The following is an 18,283-nucleotide window of genomic DNA, read 5'->3' as shown; positions in this document are numbered from 1 at the left end:
AAATTTATGAAAACTTTTTAAGAAAGGAAAAATCAATTAGACATGTTTATGGCGTCATAAATCAGAGTAATTGGCATCTCGCACCATTCTGAGGAACGATAATCTAAATATCACACTGATAAAACCCCAAGATGTTTAAACATAAATCAGTATTTTCAGCTATCTTTGTACGGGTTTATTTTTACATTTCCACAGTTTTATTATAAAATGCATTAAACTAAATCTTTATTGAAGAGGCAGCCCGGTACACTGATTTTGAACTCGGAAAGCTAATGTTGTAGTGTTGTAAGATGACGATTGTATTTTTTTCGTGGTTCGATATCCGATGATAAGTATGTAAGAGTCGTGGTGTAGCGATTCTGACTCCCGTATTGTAATCGGAGGGTCGTGTGTTCGAATCCCAGCGCGGTCGTGCTTGATTTCGTAAGGCATCAATACATAATTTTGCCACTCTCCACCCAGGTGTCAAATGGGTACCCGTTAGGATTGAGTTTGATTGCACGCTTTTTGGATGCTGCTTTTGTACCGATTTTGAACCTATATTTCTTTTTTTTTTGTTGTATCTCGTATGAATAATCAATAATATTTCTCGAGTACGAGATGTCATAATTATTATAAGGTGCTTTTCGCAATTATCTTCACCGTCATGATCATCCTATGCAGGTATTGGACTGTAAAGAGTTGTAAATTTTTGCGGTAAAGGTCATGAATACGCTATTTGTAGCACTTGTACTAGCCAGATCACTCAATACATGGACAGTTGGAGACGAACGAAGTTTGAAGTCACGAGATGATACTCGGTGTCTGCTCTTCTGATTGGGAAACCATCCCCAAAACGATCCGGAGAGGGGTCCATTTCAATTTTCGCTCTGCATATGCCGTTTCAAAAATAACCATCTGTGACGGCATGGGCATGTACCGAACAAACATCGACATCGGATAGAATGGATGTGATGGGTGTGGTGGTGTAGGGTGTCCTCCGTGTCAATGAACCTGAAATTTGATTTTCTATTAAAGCAAGGATCGGAAGTCAGACTTGATACGTGCGAAGTGTGGCCTTACCGTCTTTTTTCTCTATGTTGGTAAAGTTTATCTTTCCAGATGAAATTCAAGATGGAAATATTCATATTATGAGATGTAAGGTGGCTTGGCACAAGTAGTATACAACAATTTCTGCCAAGGAAACAAAAAAAATGGAGACCAAGGGACCAAGAACTCCTTTGGCTCCTATTCAAACCCTGGCGCTGGGATAAATCCCTCCCCCCCTCTTCACCATGCGCAATAACAGAAGTTGTCTGAAAATAATTTATGATTATGAAGAATAAAATGAAATTGCAACATGAAATGTGACTCTTAATTGGGAGATCTGCTCCTAGAATCTCAGCGACTCCGCAGGATCCTAGCTCTCAGACTGGTACCAGAAATGGCTTTCATCTGCATTGCCCAGGGACGCCCCTGCCGACACAATTTCTAATCCTCCACAATCCTTGACGGGCGTTTATCAAAGGGTTACGCCTTCTCTCTCATCATCCAATTACAAATGCAATCCATGGAAAATGTTTGTCTTTCCTATCACTCGAACCCTGCTTGAAGATCTTACCAAATGTTCCTCTGCCTCCAACTCGGTCACGGTGAGTTGATGGATAGGTATCGCTAGCTGGTTCATGTTGATTTAGCATCTCAATCACAAACATTAACCCTTCGGATTTAATGGGGTCAACGTCAAGTTGCGTATATGCAATAAGATATCAGTTCTAGGTTGTATCTTGCTTGCCTGTACAAGGGAACATATCCCAGAGGGGCAAAAGTAGTACCTTCGATATACCAGATAGAAGCAAGGAAGCGAAGGGATTGAGTTTATTCGATGAGGTACATTTTTTAGGTATAAACTGAAACTGAAGTATTTAATGCACATTATGAGGGTAGGGTGGGTAATTTTACATTTAAAAATAAACCATACCATCTTGCAGTAGTCACATAATCATATACGCCCGTATTCTGTAATCAGGTTTAATTTAAACTCTGGTCTAAATTTGTGCTTTAACTATGGATAGCCAATTGTGACATAAATCTCTAACAATATAGAGTTTAAATGAATCAGCTCATTTTGACTATCAAATCATTGTTTACTGTTTGGCAAGGATAACTAAGATAATTGTCTATACCATGAAGGAATTAGGAAAGAGTAAAGGAAACATAAGGAACATACCATGTGAAAACATTTTGACATGTTCGGCTTCCCATAATTTTAGCACAGAGTTAGACCATGGTCTAAGTTAAAGTTTGACTTCAGAATACGTGCCAAAGAGGCGTCATTGTCGAGAGTAGTAAACTTGAATTGAAAGATGGTTTTGACTAATTTGCTTGCTCGATTATTCATTTTGGCAAGGTACTTTTTTTCAATTTGCTGCTTTTGGGGGAAAATACTCGTCCTCTAGTCATTTTTTGGTGGCAGGTGAGTTTTTATAACTGAGAAGCCACGGTCCCTAGCTGCATCTAAAGCTTGGATGCATGTTTTATATTAGAATAAGGATGATTTGTGAGGAAATATTCAATAACCATAATAAAATAATGATATCTTATAAAGCACACAAGCCGCCCCAAGACGTCCATGGCGCTTTAGACAAACGCATAGATACAAATCTATGTTCATATAGATACAGATGAATTCAGAGAATAATGAAATTAGCACATATGAAATACAGAAATTGATAGTTTATGGCTCGGGATCAATTCTTCCACGTGGGGATACTTTGAATTTAGCGATCCCACCGGAATGATCAACATTGTAATTGACATCTAATGTACTGGATACTGCTTTATCAGAATCGATCACTATTTTCGAATTTCCATGGTTCGCATGTATAACTTTCCTTAAACCGTGTAAACTCTGACTGAACGGTATACACGGTAGGAAATGTATTTGTTTAGGGTACTCTTTCTCCCAATGTGCATTTTTTGTACACCAAAAGGAAGACTAAACTGTAAGTCCAAGGAAATTATACCCTCAAGAGGGAGGCCTACAGTTACTGACCAACATTACTCCTCCGGCATGTCCGGCACGGGCGATTCCTAGTTTAGATATTCGAAAGAAAATTATTAAAGCCGTGCTAGCAAAATTGGTATGGGGTGTGGGTGTGAGATGCTTACGTATGGGGAAGTGTGGGTTTGTATTCACCCGCAAACGTGGACCAAATCTGAAACAACACATTAGAATCGAGGACACCTTCGAACCGTGGACTGTCCACGGTAAGATAAGTAGTGCAAACTAATGCAAAAAGACTGGCAAAAAAACCATAAAACACCACAGAAGAGGTGTCCATATTTAGCACGTGGAATATAGGCCTACACGGCTCGGCATTTGGCGTCAGAATTTTTGAAGATATTTTTCAAGTCTACGGTAGACGGCATTTGCAGGTATGTGTGTGGGCGTCCTCGTTTCTTCCACACAAACACGCGCACACTTAACATATACATGATATAGAACGATAACACATCACACACGAAGACATCATCGTCACCCTACAGTGCGTATCAAAAAAAAGTTTACACTTAGAAAAAATCCTGTAAAATTAAATATTTGTAATATTCTGAAGATTTTTCCACATTTTAACATTGGTACAGATCCATTTAAGCAAATGACGATATAACTGTCGAAAAATATTTCCGCTTGAGTGAGCACCACTCACTTTTGAAAAGTTAGTGAAAAATGATTTGCGCAGAACTTTGAATAGTTATATGAATAAAGGTAGACCTTAATCATGAAGAAAAAGTGGAATTTAGCTCGTAACATTGATTTGAAGATATATTTTACCTTTTTTAACTTGTTTCCTTGCCCAAAACACTTCGAAGAGTGGATTGTGCCCCACCCCACTTCCCACACACTGAAGCCATCGTGACGATATTTGCTTAACACTGAACTGTGATTTACATGAAATGGCTTAGGCTCAATTTCCATTTTCTTAATCATTGCCAAGCTTCGGAAAAGTGTGGAGATACAATTACCAATTGAAAAATAAAATGTAAACATACTTTAAATGATAAAACTTTGGTGAAAAATGCTGGAGATGTCTGATATAAACTTTTGTTCAGATTCAGTTATGTCCTCAGATCCAGCTGGGACAAAAAGGGTAAAGTTTGTGCTTACTAAGTGTTGAAATTTCAATTTGGGTGGCAAAATTATTACTAAATGCTTGAATGTATCCGTTTTATTTCAATTGACTAAAAGAGCGAAGGAATAGTATGAGAAATGTTGTGCAGGATAAGTTTGATTTCACCCTTTCCCCTTGACACAGCATGAAACAATCATTTCTGCGCAAACAGATTTCTGCGAGCTTTACAAAAATGGACAGTGCTCACTCAAGTGTAACATTCTGTCCAAACTTTTAATTTCATTGGATAGATGAGACCCAAACCCAAGATTATATGTGAAAAAATTACCCACATGCTGTATATTTTTTAATTCCCAGGGCTTTTTCAAAGTGTAAACTTTTTTTTGATACGCACTGTATAATACCACGACTATTTACACGACGATTTTTTTTAATTCAAAGTAGTTTGTAAAGATGGGTAGTGTAATGTATGTATGATAATAATTTATGTGGCAACCTTTTATAGCTGCGTGTGCGCAGTGCGATAGTATAGTGAGAGTTAAATCAGCCATCTTTGTGTTCTCGTATTTGTTTCTTGCTATTAAAAAATCGAAATAAGTTAATGATACAGAGTAAAACGTGTCAGACAGGCCGTATATGGTGTTGATTGTAAATTATTTTGATGTACTGCTCATTCCAATTACCACCTTGCCGAACATTGTCCTCATATAAGACTCGATCTCTCACTCCATCCTCTTTTCTGAAATCCATTTGTCGATTCAACCTTCACATTTGGACTTTCCAACATGTCACTTCTTTGTCAAAGTATTCCCCTTATTTTTCACACAGTTTACTCATAGTTGCAATCTGTGCATAACTCCACCTCAGATCCACCTTTGATAATGTATTCGTCCAAGATTGTCCTGGATGTTCTATCAACCATGGTGGAATGGGTCTTCTTACCCAGAGGATGCCAGGGTGTGAACGTGTCAAGTTTAACGCCAGTAATCACGATAGCAAACAATTTTGCTCAAGTATATGTTCCAGAACTACAACTTTGGTTCTCTAAACCATGATTTTGAATTTGAAATCATGAATGGGTAACTTACAAAATGAAGTGAGTACGGCGACTATAAAGTGGTTGAAATATATTGTCTTAGAATGGGCAATGCATGGTGACCAATGTGACACCTACCAAGTAAGAATATTTGCGTCCCCGGAAATTTTGAAGAAGAAACTGTATAGTAAGTATTTTTGAAAATGTATATAAGTATAGAAAATGTATACTAAGTTTAGAAAATGTAAATAAATATATTTGTGTAAAGAAATGTGAAAAACGCTATTCAAGTCGTAAAATTGCTATTGCTATAAAATGCTTATTTTCACTTTTCAAATTTGACAATTTTTTTTTACTCTTTTAAAAGTAACCAGTAAGTTACTCTGAGGGGCGCATTGTGTAAATTTGTGTCGTCTTCTTCTTGGTATATAAATCAGGAGGCGAAGAATAAAAGTTAACCTGTTTATCATTGAATGTAAAACATTTGTTTAAATGTCTTTTGTCAAACCGTTGTTGAGAGATGAAAACATAAAAGTCAATTTATATATTCTAAACGAACCTCAAACCCCGACACACCAGCACGTAGGCCCCACAAACAAGTGACGACATTCTGACGCGTCACAACATTTCACATAAGTCAACATAATCGCATGCAGGATTTAACTCTACTACTGTTACAAATGTACTTTTCTATTCATCGCCGTGCTTTTGTGAGGGGAGGGTTTAAAGGTGTAATTGAACTAATCTGACGGAGAATTATTCTATGAAATCCGATTTTCCGAGCTCAATGGTGCTTTTATCATGGCGTTAACCCGGCCGTCCTCCAAACCCATTCATCATTGTGGCAAAATCAAATATAGATTTTGACAGCTTTTCTGCAAGAAACCCCCCTTTATGGATAGCTAAGTGAACAAGAATTGGCAATGTATTCACGCCTTATTTAGCTTTTGTACCGCTGTCGGTCTCATTCACAGTTTCTCTTCACAATTTTTTTTCCATGTCCCTTACCGTCTGGCCTATTTTAAACGAATCGTTTCCCTTCGGAGAGTTCTCAATTTGGTCATTTTATCCTATCTCTTTTCGCCATCATTCTTCCATTGCACCTTTAAGACTTACACTCTGTTTCGATAATTGATGGAGCATCCTATATGGATTTACAATACCCCCCTTCTTTCATTAGTTATTTCGCCACAATCGCTCGAGTGAATCGCACGAATACTAAAATCAAAACGGGAAATAAATGTAAATATTCATATGATTGAATAAGTTATTAAAAGTTAATGAAAGATAAAACAAAGAAAACAATAAAAAAGCAAAGTTTATATTGGTTTCATCATGACAGGTGTAAGAGAGCGTTAAATAAATCCAAGTATGGTTTTATTCTTTATACTTTAAAGTACTCGAACAACAAATGATACAGACAGAGAGTTATGATATTCCATGAGTGAAGATACATAAATCGAACAGAAGTGAATGAAAATATTTTTAACCTTTCCATCCATATTCTCTCTTCAAGTTTTGTACAGATCTCATATTCATGTATCCATACACTCCGGTTCATGCCACTCAGAAAAAAATGTCTTTTTACCCTCGAAGCTGGAAAGGATTTGTTAACATCAGAGCAGTCATAGAGACGGCAGAATCGTTCGATACTTAAAATAAGAATGTTACGAAACATTTGATATAAGATATTTTATCGCTATTAACCTTAGTACAGTCCAGGAGGGCGTTTCATGAAAGGACTTGTCGGACGTTTCATCCAACAAGTCCCATTTTATCCGACAGTTACCATAGTAACAGTACCTCTCAGCCAATCAACATCAGAGAAAGGTGTCAGATCTGACAACTTGTCGGATGAAAATGTTCCCCCGATAGCCATCATAACAGCTCCCTGCAATGCTTCGACGACGCTTTGGTAACGCTTTCAAGAAATAAGAATCATGAGATCATCAAATTAATATTAGATAACCGTTCATCATTTACGTATTTCATCAATTACGCTTTACGTATTCAAATAGTGTCCAAAATAAACCCCCTAAATATGTCTAACTCAGGTCGAATTTGAAATACTGAACACTAATTGGCTGTAAGGTCTGCGTTATATCTGGTTCGAACCCCCTAACCTCCCTTTCATAAAAGAGGTGCTCCCTAAAGTACTTGAGAAAGGTAAACTCTCTACGGAGACATTATGTCTATGCTCTGTGTCTTGAGCCACTAGCCCGGAGGTATACCCGATATCACTTATGTCATAGGTAACTTACATAGTAAACAAAGGGTCATGTGAATGAAACATTTACGTAAACCGTCTTATTTTCCCACGATCTATTGAGATGACACAAAGAATGACGTTTCGACTTTGGAAGGTGTTCATATCATGATAAGATGACAGTAGGCCCTGTAGTGCACTCAACCGTATACGATTGGATGAATATTGCACTACCAATTTCATAGCTTCGGCATTGTATTGCTTTCTCTAAAGGTTTTATCAAATAAGATCATGAAACTTAAAATGTGATTTCTTCGTTTGTTCTGTTTAATTTGATTATGGCTGTCTTGAAAACATTCAACTAGTGGATTTAAAGGCGAAATTGAATGGTTACGCAGTCCAAGCGAGAACATATCAGTATTCAGTGTAGCGGTAAAATTTTCCAAGAACCTTGAAATATAGTTTCACAGATGGTAAATGTAAACTGATTCACCTCACCTAGGACCTGGGGATAGGACCTACTCGCTCGTACAAGTTTAGTGTGAATATGACTCTGTCTCTAGTTAGTATATAAGCGTTTTGAAGTAACTTAAAATGCTCTGTCCTGTTTTAGTCGGTCTCAGTGATATAACAGTAGGATTGAAATAGACTAACACACTGTCATAGTATTCTGGCCACCTTCTGTTGGTGTTTAATGATCAGTTGTTTGTTTTTGCTGAAAATTTTCCCGTAGAATAACAAATCAATTAGATGTTCAAGTTTGAACGAGGCTGTCTATCACCAAGAAGAGTTTGAGGTTTCAATTCATGAACCATAGGGTCAAGAGCATGATGGGGATATAATGCTGTCAAAGTGGAACACGCTGTTTTCTTTCGGATTTTGTCTAGGTATGAGAGCTGAAGGGAGAGGTATTTTTCACCGACTGCCAATGTCACGAATGTATCCGAAAAGCAGGTCAGTTTACATGAGGTAAAGAGGGTCGTTGCAGAAAGAAGCGCGTTTAATGAAAGTGCTCAAAATTGTACGTAACCCAAGAATGCGTTCCTCTGGTTGAAAATGGAGTTGTGATGGATTTTTCGGGTTTTATTTGATCACAACTCCTTCTGAAACGGGGGCCCGGAGAAAAGGATGCAGGAAGTAGGCGAGGTGTAAGGAGAGAAGTACATGAGACATTTAATAATGTTTGAATAACATGGTTTATGAAGGTAGAAAATGAGAAATTGTGCAAGTATAGAGGGAGTGAAGTGTTTTAAAAGCTGGAGGCTGTACATCATTGTATGTAAAGGGAACAGTGAGATTATAGGAAACATAATATTGTACAAGAACGTGAAGAAACTTAATCCTAACAGATAGAAAAAGAGAAAATCATGTTCATGTACTATAACATCATAACGGTCATACAAATGAAACCTTTTTGTACACTGACATAAAAGTTTCATAAAGTGACACCATTATTATTTTTTTCAGATAAGGAGGGGCAATTATTAGATAAGACATCGGGTTTTTATGTTTGATTGTTTTTTGGTGTTTGGAAGGGGGTGTGTCTTATCATCCACAGCGATAAAGTTTGTTCATAATGAAGACGATTATAAATTCTTTTGAAATGTAACTTAATTTGGTGGCATAGATAAAACTTATCTTTAAGATGATTTAGTCATAAAGGGACACACAATTAGGACTTGGATAAAGCAAATTATCATGATTACAAAATTAATGTTAGTAATAATGTAGGTAAGAAGTGATCGATCAGTTCTATGACGAAAGTTTCTTTGAAAGATTGATAGAGAATGGGAAAGGGGGATAAAGTGGTGGGACCGGGTAGAAAGGTTTGGGCTCATTGGCGTACCTTAGGGGGAAGGGCCCCGGGCGCCCCCTCCATGCAGCCCTATTTAGTAATTATGATGGGAAATGAAATTTGATAGTAACTTGTGAGGAAGGGGGAGAGGGTGTGAAAAGGGGCATGTGATGGATTTAGGGTCTATGGGGGTATGTATGGGTGAATGAGAGAAAAGAAAGAGGAATGAAGAAAAATTGGAATTGAAAAGTGAGGGTAGGTAAAAGAAAATATACATGCTGGGGTAAAAATTGTTTTTAAAGATATTTTCATTGTGTGTAAGCTTTTATTGAATGAAATGATTTCCCTCACCATCCCAGATGGGAACACTACAACCCATCGAGACATTGCGATGACAGGTATGGCACGATCACGGCGGAAGACCGGGCGACGTGTCCGCTCGTACATCATGACGCACCCAGGGGGAACAAAAAAAAAAAGGAAATCGACGTCAAATGTGGTGTGGCGTGTGGGCAGTTACTTTTTCTTTCAGAAATTGTTTTTTCGCAATGTCCTTGCATCAAGACAAGCAGTCTGATTACCCCATGACTATACATCCTCTGAAATTTTCAGAACACAACATCCTAAATCAGTAGCGGACCGTGACCCCGACGAAATAAAGCATTGGGGGGCACTGCATTGTCTGTGAACAATGCTGTGCCCCCCCCCAATGCTTTGTCTCCTCCGAGTCACGGTCCGCCACTGTCCTAGATCACACGGGAAGCGATCCCGGGGTGGATAACATGCCGCTACCCCCCCCCCCACTGAATCTCGAATTTTGTATAGCGGTCTGTGGGAGAGCCCCCTCCCCTCATGAGGAACCTCAAATCAAACGAAAACGCCGCTCATGCTTCATACACTTGTCGTTGTCTGAAATTACATGACTTCTTGAAATTAATTTTAACATGTTTACAGTTACTGTAGTATTAAACTACAAATTAAAATACATCGCCCTCGCCAAATCTCGGGAGAAAATAAGGATATATTCCCAAACATCATTCAACATGTTCAAGCAATTGGCAAAATAACAAATCTCTGTGCACATACGAAAAAAAATGGTAATTTCAGTAATTCATTTCAAAAGCGTATCATGAACGAGGATCGATGAAAAGTTAGTAGAAGTACTGCAAAGTGCCACGCCCATCCGGCTGGTATAGGGAATCGTTAATTTATCTCCATGAATCATTATTTGGGTTGCATTTCAACATTAACTGTTTGTTACTTTGTTCTACCATGAACTTCGTTGAAAAACTTTCCGAGTGCAGCTAGCTTGTCATAAAGCTAAACTGGGATATCGGTGCAACATCATGCTATACATCGAGACGTTTTTCTTGAACTGAAATAACTGACACTATTTCAGTAACCAAACCTGTCTTCCAAGGAGGGTATATACAAAATCTGAGGGCAATCCGACGCCAAGGGGGTAAATTTGTTGATAGAACTGAACACGTGTGTTCGTTTAGATAGTAATACCACTGAAATCTGTTCATAAAAGCTATGCAACACCTAGCTTGCTCCCAAGTGCGTTCCATATACTCTGTCTGGACCTGACTTCAGGATGCATCAGGTTATATCCGTTGATAGAAAAGTCACTTAAGGGGTCCCACCAGACATGATCTTATTGCTTGAAGATTACTGAGGAAAGTTTATGGGTAAGATGTTGTTTTATCTTAAGCTTTCCCATTTTAGATCAACCATCCATGGATCAACGAATATTCGCCATTATTTCTTATTTTTACTATTTTCTTTATAATCGAGAATCCATTGCATTGTTCATTCGACCTATAAATAACCCTATGCTAAAAATCAACCCCCCCCCCCGCCCCTGAAAAGGAGGGAATCTAATTTGTCCTAACAACTTGCAGCAAAGATCTTTAAAAAGCCGTCCCTTTTTAATGATTTAATAAGCATGCCCCAAAATAATGTGAAAAGAAAACCAACATTCTCTTAAAGATTTACAGTGCTTTATCATTGGTATTATTACTTTTCTTGGACGGGGGGGATCTGCATTATCAGCATTCAAACCAAGTTTTGCATTGGTCCAGAATAGGTAATAGCTCTTAAACTAAATGCAGGTGTGATAATAATGCATTCAACTTTAATCCAAAGATAGTAATCCAGTTCATTGGTACCTTGCAATAGATTATATCTGTTAATAATTCGTAAAATATACATGTACTGGCGGTATCAATGACTAATCTGGGATGTAAAACCCATAATTAAACAATTACTTTGAGTAATCTTGAAATTATCTTCGAGACTTAATGACTCGATCCGCATGTCGCTTAATTCATTGTATAAACGATAGCCTTTGGACAAGTTGGAAGTACATTTATGGTTGGAGAAGTATGATAAATGATTTAAATCCTCTTGTAATGTCTCTGGTTCTTGATAATGAACATAAAGTTATACCTGGAAATACAAGTTTGTTATAATACTTTCCAGGGATGCTTTGTTATGACTGTCTTTTGTCCACAAATTCATTGTCGATGACGAGATGAAAAGTATCGTGTTTACTCCAGAGTAAAAAGGGGAGTTCCAGTTTAACCAGTTTTTAAGGTTTAACCCTTGTGCACTTGAATATAAAGCTAAACGATCTAAATTGATTTCTTGTTTAGAGTGAAGAGACAATCGAATAACAGTAAAAATATATAAAATTTTATTCTGGTCACTTCAGAGCCGATCTGGATTTATTTTTGAAAAAAAGGATTTAAAATTGAAAATCCTTGAAATTTAGGGTGCAGCGGTGTGTGTGGGGGGGGGGGCATGAGAAGGAGAGATGGATGAGCCTATACGAACAGAGAATGGAAGAAAAAGAAAATGTGATTCATTAAAAGAATGAAACAGATTTGTTTTTAACTATTTGTCCCTATTTCGGCTATATTATATTACCCAGTTAAGAAACTTAACGCCGGTCGACGATCAAAGTGTAAAGATGCAAGAAGTTATTTTCATCCCTTCGGCAGCTCAGAATGGAAGTAATTGAACCTTTTCAATGTCAGATGTAAGTGGGGTGCCAATTTCTCTAACAAATAAGTTTGAATCTTTCACTCTGCGTTGTATTTACTTCGTCATACTTGAGTATTTCATTCCGTGGATTAAGGTCGCTTTACAGTTGGAGAATACAGTTAAATTTCGAACAACAAACGGAAAGATCTACAAGCAGAAGCATCGAGTAGAAATTCCCCACGACCAACCCGCCACTAATATATATATATATATTCTCTAAATGGAAAGCAAAACGAGAAAATGACATCGGCATGACATCCTGACAAAAAAGTAAAGAAAAGAAAATAGAAGCAAAAGAAAGCTAGTTTAGAATAGCCACAACTGATCGCCTGTCCGAATTCTGTATTAGAATCGACATCCAATATTCGCCCGAGTAATCCCAACTTTATGGTATTTGACTGCCAGACGAAGACTTGAACATGTTGAAGCCGACTCATCGATTGGGCAAACCTATATCATCCTCTAATCTAATTTATTCTATTTCATTTAAACGTTACTCACACCCATTTGGGTTGTGAACCTGTTGACAATATAGCTAACTTGTAAAGTACATTTAACTTTTTTTTTAACTTAAAACAAAACAGATACTGGGTGAACAAAAATGCAGCCTCCAATAAAACATTTACATAATGAATTAGGAATGATACTTGCAGTGAACGGACATCGTATAGCGACTTGTGGAGTCAAGCTTTAGCATTCCAAAATTTCGAAACGAAGGAATAAATATAACAATATGTGGTGTAGAAAAAGTTTGTAACACCAATAAGTTATTCATTAATTGATAATTTGATACATAGACCTATATAATCTGTATCGGACAAATTAAAGCATTTATATATTAAAGATGACCAGCTAGCTCTGTTTCAGAGTGGGTCACACCTTCTCTTTTACCAGTTTACCTTTACAGAATGAAGTTTAGAGATCAGAACTTCTATGTTAGTTTAAAACTTGTTCGCATATAGACCACAAATCCAACCAACAATAGGAGTTCACAAAGGCTTCCCGAAAAGAGTAAGGGGCTATATAAATTGGCTTCCTTCTTACAACTAAGCACACCAAAATGCTATTTGTATGCTAATTAGTATCCAACCGTGAAAGAATGCCTTGGCTTGGCTCAACTGAAGATGTTCCCAAAATAAAGTGAGAAAGGAGGAAGAATTAAAATTCATGATGGCGTGCCACATAATTGTACAATGTATAATTTTCACTTACCTCTTTATTTTTAGATTCTTCTCGTTTGTATAAATCACTTTTATTCCTCAGCGGACCAGGTATCATCAACGGCTTATCCGTGCATTGTGAAGGTCAAAACGCTGCATCTGGCTATAATACACACTTGTCGTTCAAGAGCAATGTGGGTGGAATCCTTACTGAAGAAAATATATCTTTCTCAAAGTCACATACAGCGTGCGCATTGAAGAATATGAGGTAAAATCGCTCCACCTGAAATTATTTCTCACCTTTTCAGGAACAAATCTCAAATATCTAGTTTTCTTTTCTCGAAAAAAAAGTCTTAAAAAAAAACTCGTCCGTTAACAGTAATCATGGGAATTTACCAGATATGAAATGAGTAATTCATCACGCAGGTTTTGTAGAAAATCAAACAAAATCCAATGTCGTTACAGAGTGATTGTTCGAAATAAAAAATGGTTACGTGGCTAATAAAGATAAATCTTCCCCCAGATGATGATCTTGAGGTGATGATGACGACGTCGTATCGCAATGACTGACTGCAGTCAACTGAGTGCTTCTACGGTCTGAGTGTGTCAACCAATATCAAACACAGGCCGGGTCAGACACCAAGTAGGCTGACTGTCAACGGTCCCACAGAATCATTGGGTTTGGGTTTCATGACGAAAACTCCTTCTTATTCATGTCATTCTTTACTTCCCAATGAATCTAGATTATGTTGATAATTGATAATTTATTACATTTTGCCTGTGGAATGAATGGTGAACGATCTTCCATGTATTGGGGGTTTTCATGAAACTGAATTACTATAACTGCAAATTTTCTTGATTTATCTGGAATTCACTTTGTGTTGTATCATAAAAGAAAAAAATAAACACTTAAAAAAAAATCTAAGTGCAAAAAAAAATTAAACAAATTAGTTTGTTATTAATATAATTTTCCAAACTTTCCCTGAAGTGATTCTCCAACCTTATCGAAACGAGTTCAGTGTCTACAAGGGTTCAAATATAACCGCAATACGTCCGTCAATATTAACGAACTATTTGTCGTTAATTTCCACATTCGATCCATGCAGGTGTGTTATCAAAATGATTACCTGGTGGGAATTGACTTCATGAGTTATCAAATGAACGTTTCGGCTTCTGTGCATAGGCCGGTTTAATAATGTCCGAGGAATGTACGAAAATAAATCTCACTTATGCTTTCACATACCTGAGTCATGTAAGGGAGATCATCCCTTTAATGTGCACATACTTTCGAGGAGGCTAGAAATGTTGTATGGGGAAAAGTTTTCTCCAAAGCTACGAACGAGCAAAGCGAATTAGGGCTATTTTGTGACCTCTTTAATAAAAAAAAATATAGAGAGAAAAAGTATCATTCACATTTTTCCTTCCCTTTTATTTTTTCCCCTACTTGTGAAACTTTTTGGGGGCACAGCCCCTCGCACGCCCATCTTTACTTCAGAGTATACACATAACACCTTGTGTCTTCTATCACCTCCTGGACTGGTGGGAAAAATGACCACCTATGGACACGTTCGGCAAACGCTTTAACCTTTGTTCCTTGGGTCAGCTTCAAGGTAGGGATGATATCCATGATCCATCATGCACCCCCCCCCCCTCCCCCAATAATCTCAGGAGAGTTCAATCCTATTACCCTGACAAGACCCAAAGGCATTGGATGAATTTTGGGCATTGACTTAAATTTCTTGTGGAACAGCCATGGTGGTAGCGAGTTTTTTGCAATCGCGACTGGGACGAATTCTACAACAATGAAAATCTACTGAGCATGCCCGTTAAATCACAATGATCAGCTGTGATGTCTTGTCGAAAATTGGTGAACCGGGACAGCTGATCGACTGACAACAAAATAAAAATATGTCGCTTGTCAAGGACGAAAATGTTTGATTTGATTTTATTTTATTGTTTACTTCTGCAATTACATCATTCGTATATAATACATTTTCCATAACATAACAAACATAGTATATTGAGAACCTTTTTTGGCATTAATCATAACTAAATGTACTAAAATTATCATTACAAACAAAACTGATCTCATACCAAATTAGTTAACATTTACAATTTGCAGGAGAAGGATTGTCATCATAAGCAGATTGCTTGAAAAAATGACAACCCCAGGTTAAAACTCATTGATTAATATAATACATTAATACAGCAGAATCGATATACATTTCACGAAAAACAGCAGTAATGTAATTTGAGCAATGAAGATGGAGATGATAAGGATGAAGATGATGGTGAAATTGTGAAGATGAAGGCGATGGAGAGGATGATGATGGTGATGATGCTTTAATGATGACACATCGACACAGAAATTTTACTTCGAATTTTACAACGAAAATGTTTTTATTCACTGATTTTCGACAAAGACTGTCATGAAGGGCTTTTGACAATAGATTTGCTTTGTTGTAGAGTCTGTTCCTGTCGGGATTCCAAAAATTCCATTTACAGGGGAATAGCGTTCTTTGGTTAAGAGTCAAAGAACAGTTTGCTTCTCTTCAACCAGGTGTTAAATATATACCCGTAAGGATGCTATAAAGGTGCTGGGCATGCCAGGATCCGATGACCGGAGTAATACAATACCAAATGGAGAGTGAACTGTGTGGTCTCTCATTGACTGTGTGTTATAAATACATAGTCTTAAAATATACGTTTTCAGATATATACTAATACTACAGAGAATAAATATATGAATAAATACATGAAAGTAAGAGAATGACCTAAATTTGTATTTATATAGAGAAACTAGAGGAAAAGTAAATGTTTTTACTACTTGGTGACATAATTATTGCGGTATAATTGTATTGAGTAGTCAATTAGCATGTTACCATTCAAGTGGGTCAATATTACTAAACTACACTAGCATTATGGGTCAGGAAACTGGCCAGGTATGAGTAGATGAGGACTCGAGATGGCGCTATTGGTTCGTATCTGCTTTAATATTGTTTTATGATAATAATCTTCCTCTAATTAACCTTTGAAATAATCTTTTATCCCTTTTAAAATTTATTTCTTTTACAATTATTATGTGCAAAAGAGATTATTTCTATTCTATTCAGGGAAAAAAAGTCATCCTTTACAAAGTTTTTTTTTTCTTTGTTATTTTGTCGTTTGATATGGGTTTTTTTCTCTCTGCTTTCACATTGTTATAGAAGAGAAATTTGGCAGTTTAATTTCATTTGTAATCATTTAAAAAAAGATTTGTAATCTCATTGATATATTTATTTGTTTGATTGTTTATTGATTGTATACATGCAAAGAATCTTTATTTATATGAATTGTGATTGTAAACTTATTGATTTGAAAGAGGAAGAAAATAAAATATTATTCAAAACAAAAAAAATATTGCTTAGAGTCGTCGTTCAATTGTATAAAGAGAGATATATACTGTATAAGCGAATTATGTTATTCTCAGTTTTGAATTAGTTTGAAATGCAGCTGAAGCATGCATGAATGTTGCTGTCCCTTTTATTTCACATTGATTTTATATAGATGTTTATTGTGGTTCTATTCTGATTTATTTCAGGAATTTATTTCGAAAAATTATCTTTAATTTGTCTTCAATACAAATGATATTCATAACGATAGTTTAATTGATTTTATGATTTCAAAACTAAATAATAATGATGTCACAATAGGACAGGAAGAGAGAAGGAAGAATATTTTTTTCCTTAGTGCTATTTGGTATAGTTTTAGTATTTTTAAATCTATATAGAAGCTGTTATCAAAAAATCATGATGTTAAATGCGAAATTGAAATTGTAATTCTATTCGCCAGTTAGAAATTACGATTCAAATTTGATCAATATTGAAAAGAAGTAATTGCCATGTGGCTCTCTAAATCAAGCTATGAATATTAATATATTGAATGAAATTAAAAAAATCAGGTCAGCGGTAAATTGGTATGAAGGGACAGATGAACCTGTCACGATTAATCTCAGAATACTATTACACGAAAGAAAATTAGGCATAAAATGATGACGAAATGAGTAAACAAGCCGAGGAAATGACCTATTTCATATATACGCTCGAGGGTTTGTGAGTTTGGGATTAAACTTCCCCCTCATTAAAGGATCCAATTCGGAAGTAAATTGAATATCTGACTATTTGGATTTAAATTAAGGACTTAAAATGCCCGTTTAATGTCTTGTTTCGAAAACGCCGTGAATCGCTAAATATGTCTCATGAAAATATATCACCAACGATTTAGCTTGTTTAAATGTTAGTGTGAAGGAATAAGTATTGAATATCAATTATCGAGGATAAATTATTTTGGTCGCTTCAAGCTAGTCATCTAGTCATGGCAATCATTTAACTATAACGTGGACATGGTTTTCATATCCCGTTCACCCGTTTAATGTTGTTCCATTTAGGCTTTTGGCTCTTATTGTACATGCATGTAAGCCGTGGTGGATCCAGGATTTTCCAGGGGGACATTTTACTAAAAAATATGACAAGCCCCTCCCCCCCGCAAAAAAATAATAGTGATAAATAAACAAATATATATATATATAAATAGATAAATAAATACATATAAGTCTCTCAAAAGTGGACCAGATGTGTTTTAAAAAAGGGGTCTTTAATTGGAACGATCCTCTACCATCTTTAATAATTTTACCCACAATCCATTTCCTTATCACCCTCCAGTAAAGTAGAAATGAAAATTGTGGAGAAGTAGGTCGTGATCCAATTATTGAAACGTCAGAAGAAACTTATTTTTCAGTCATGATGAATTAAGTTCGATACACAGCATGAGAAACGTTAACAATATCCGAAATGGTGAAGAAATTGTTTCACACAATGTTCTGAACGATTAAGTGCCGAATAGACTAATAATAATAATAAAAATAATTTCAATTACATGAAGAATAAT

At 36.4% G+C, this 18,283-nt stretch overlaps 1 protein-coding gene across 1 annotated transcript in view; it reads right to left on the bottom strand.

Moving 5' to 3' along the window:
* Positions 1–13,958, bottom strand: part of LOC121416013 (ADAMTS-like protein 5) — a 43,962-nt gene extending 30,004 nt beyond the window's left edge. The window contains exon 1 of the mRNA XM_041609443.1: positions 13,410–13,958. The gene's annotated coding sequence lies outside the window, so the exon portion shown is untranslated. The remainder of the gene's footprint in view (positions 1–13,409) is intronic.
* Positions 13,959–18,283: the final 4,325 nt, after the last annotated feature.

Source organism: Lytechinus variegatus, chromosome 5, assembly GCF_018143015.1.
Source record: "Lytechinus variegatus isolate NC3 chromosome 5, Lvar_3.0, whole genome shotgun sequence".
NCBI classification, from domain to species: domain Eukaryota; kingdom Metazoa; phylum Echinodermata; class Echinoidea; order Temnopleuroida; family Toxopneustidae; genus Lytechinus; species Lytechinus variegatus.
The sequence above is the reverse complement of the archived record's forward strand: the minus strand, read 5'-3'. Positions and strand labels throughout refer to the sequence as shown.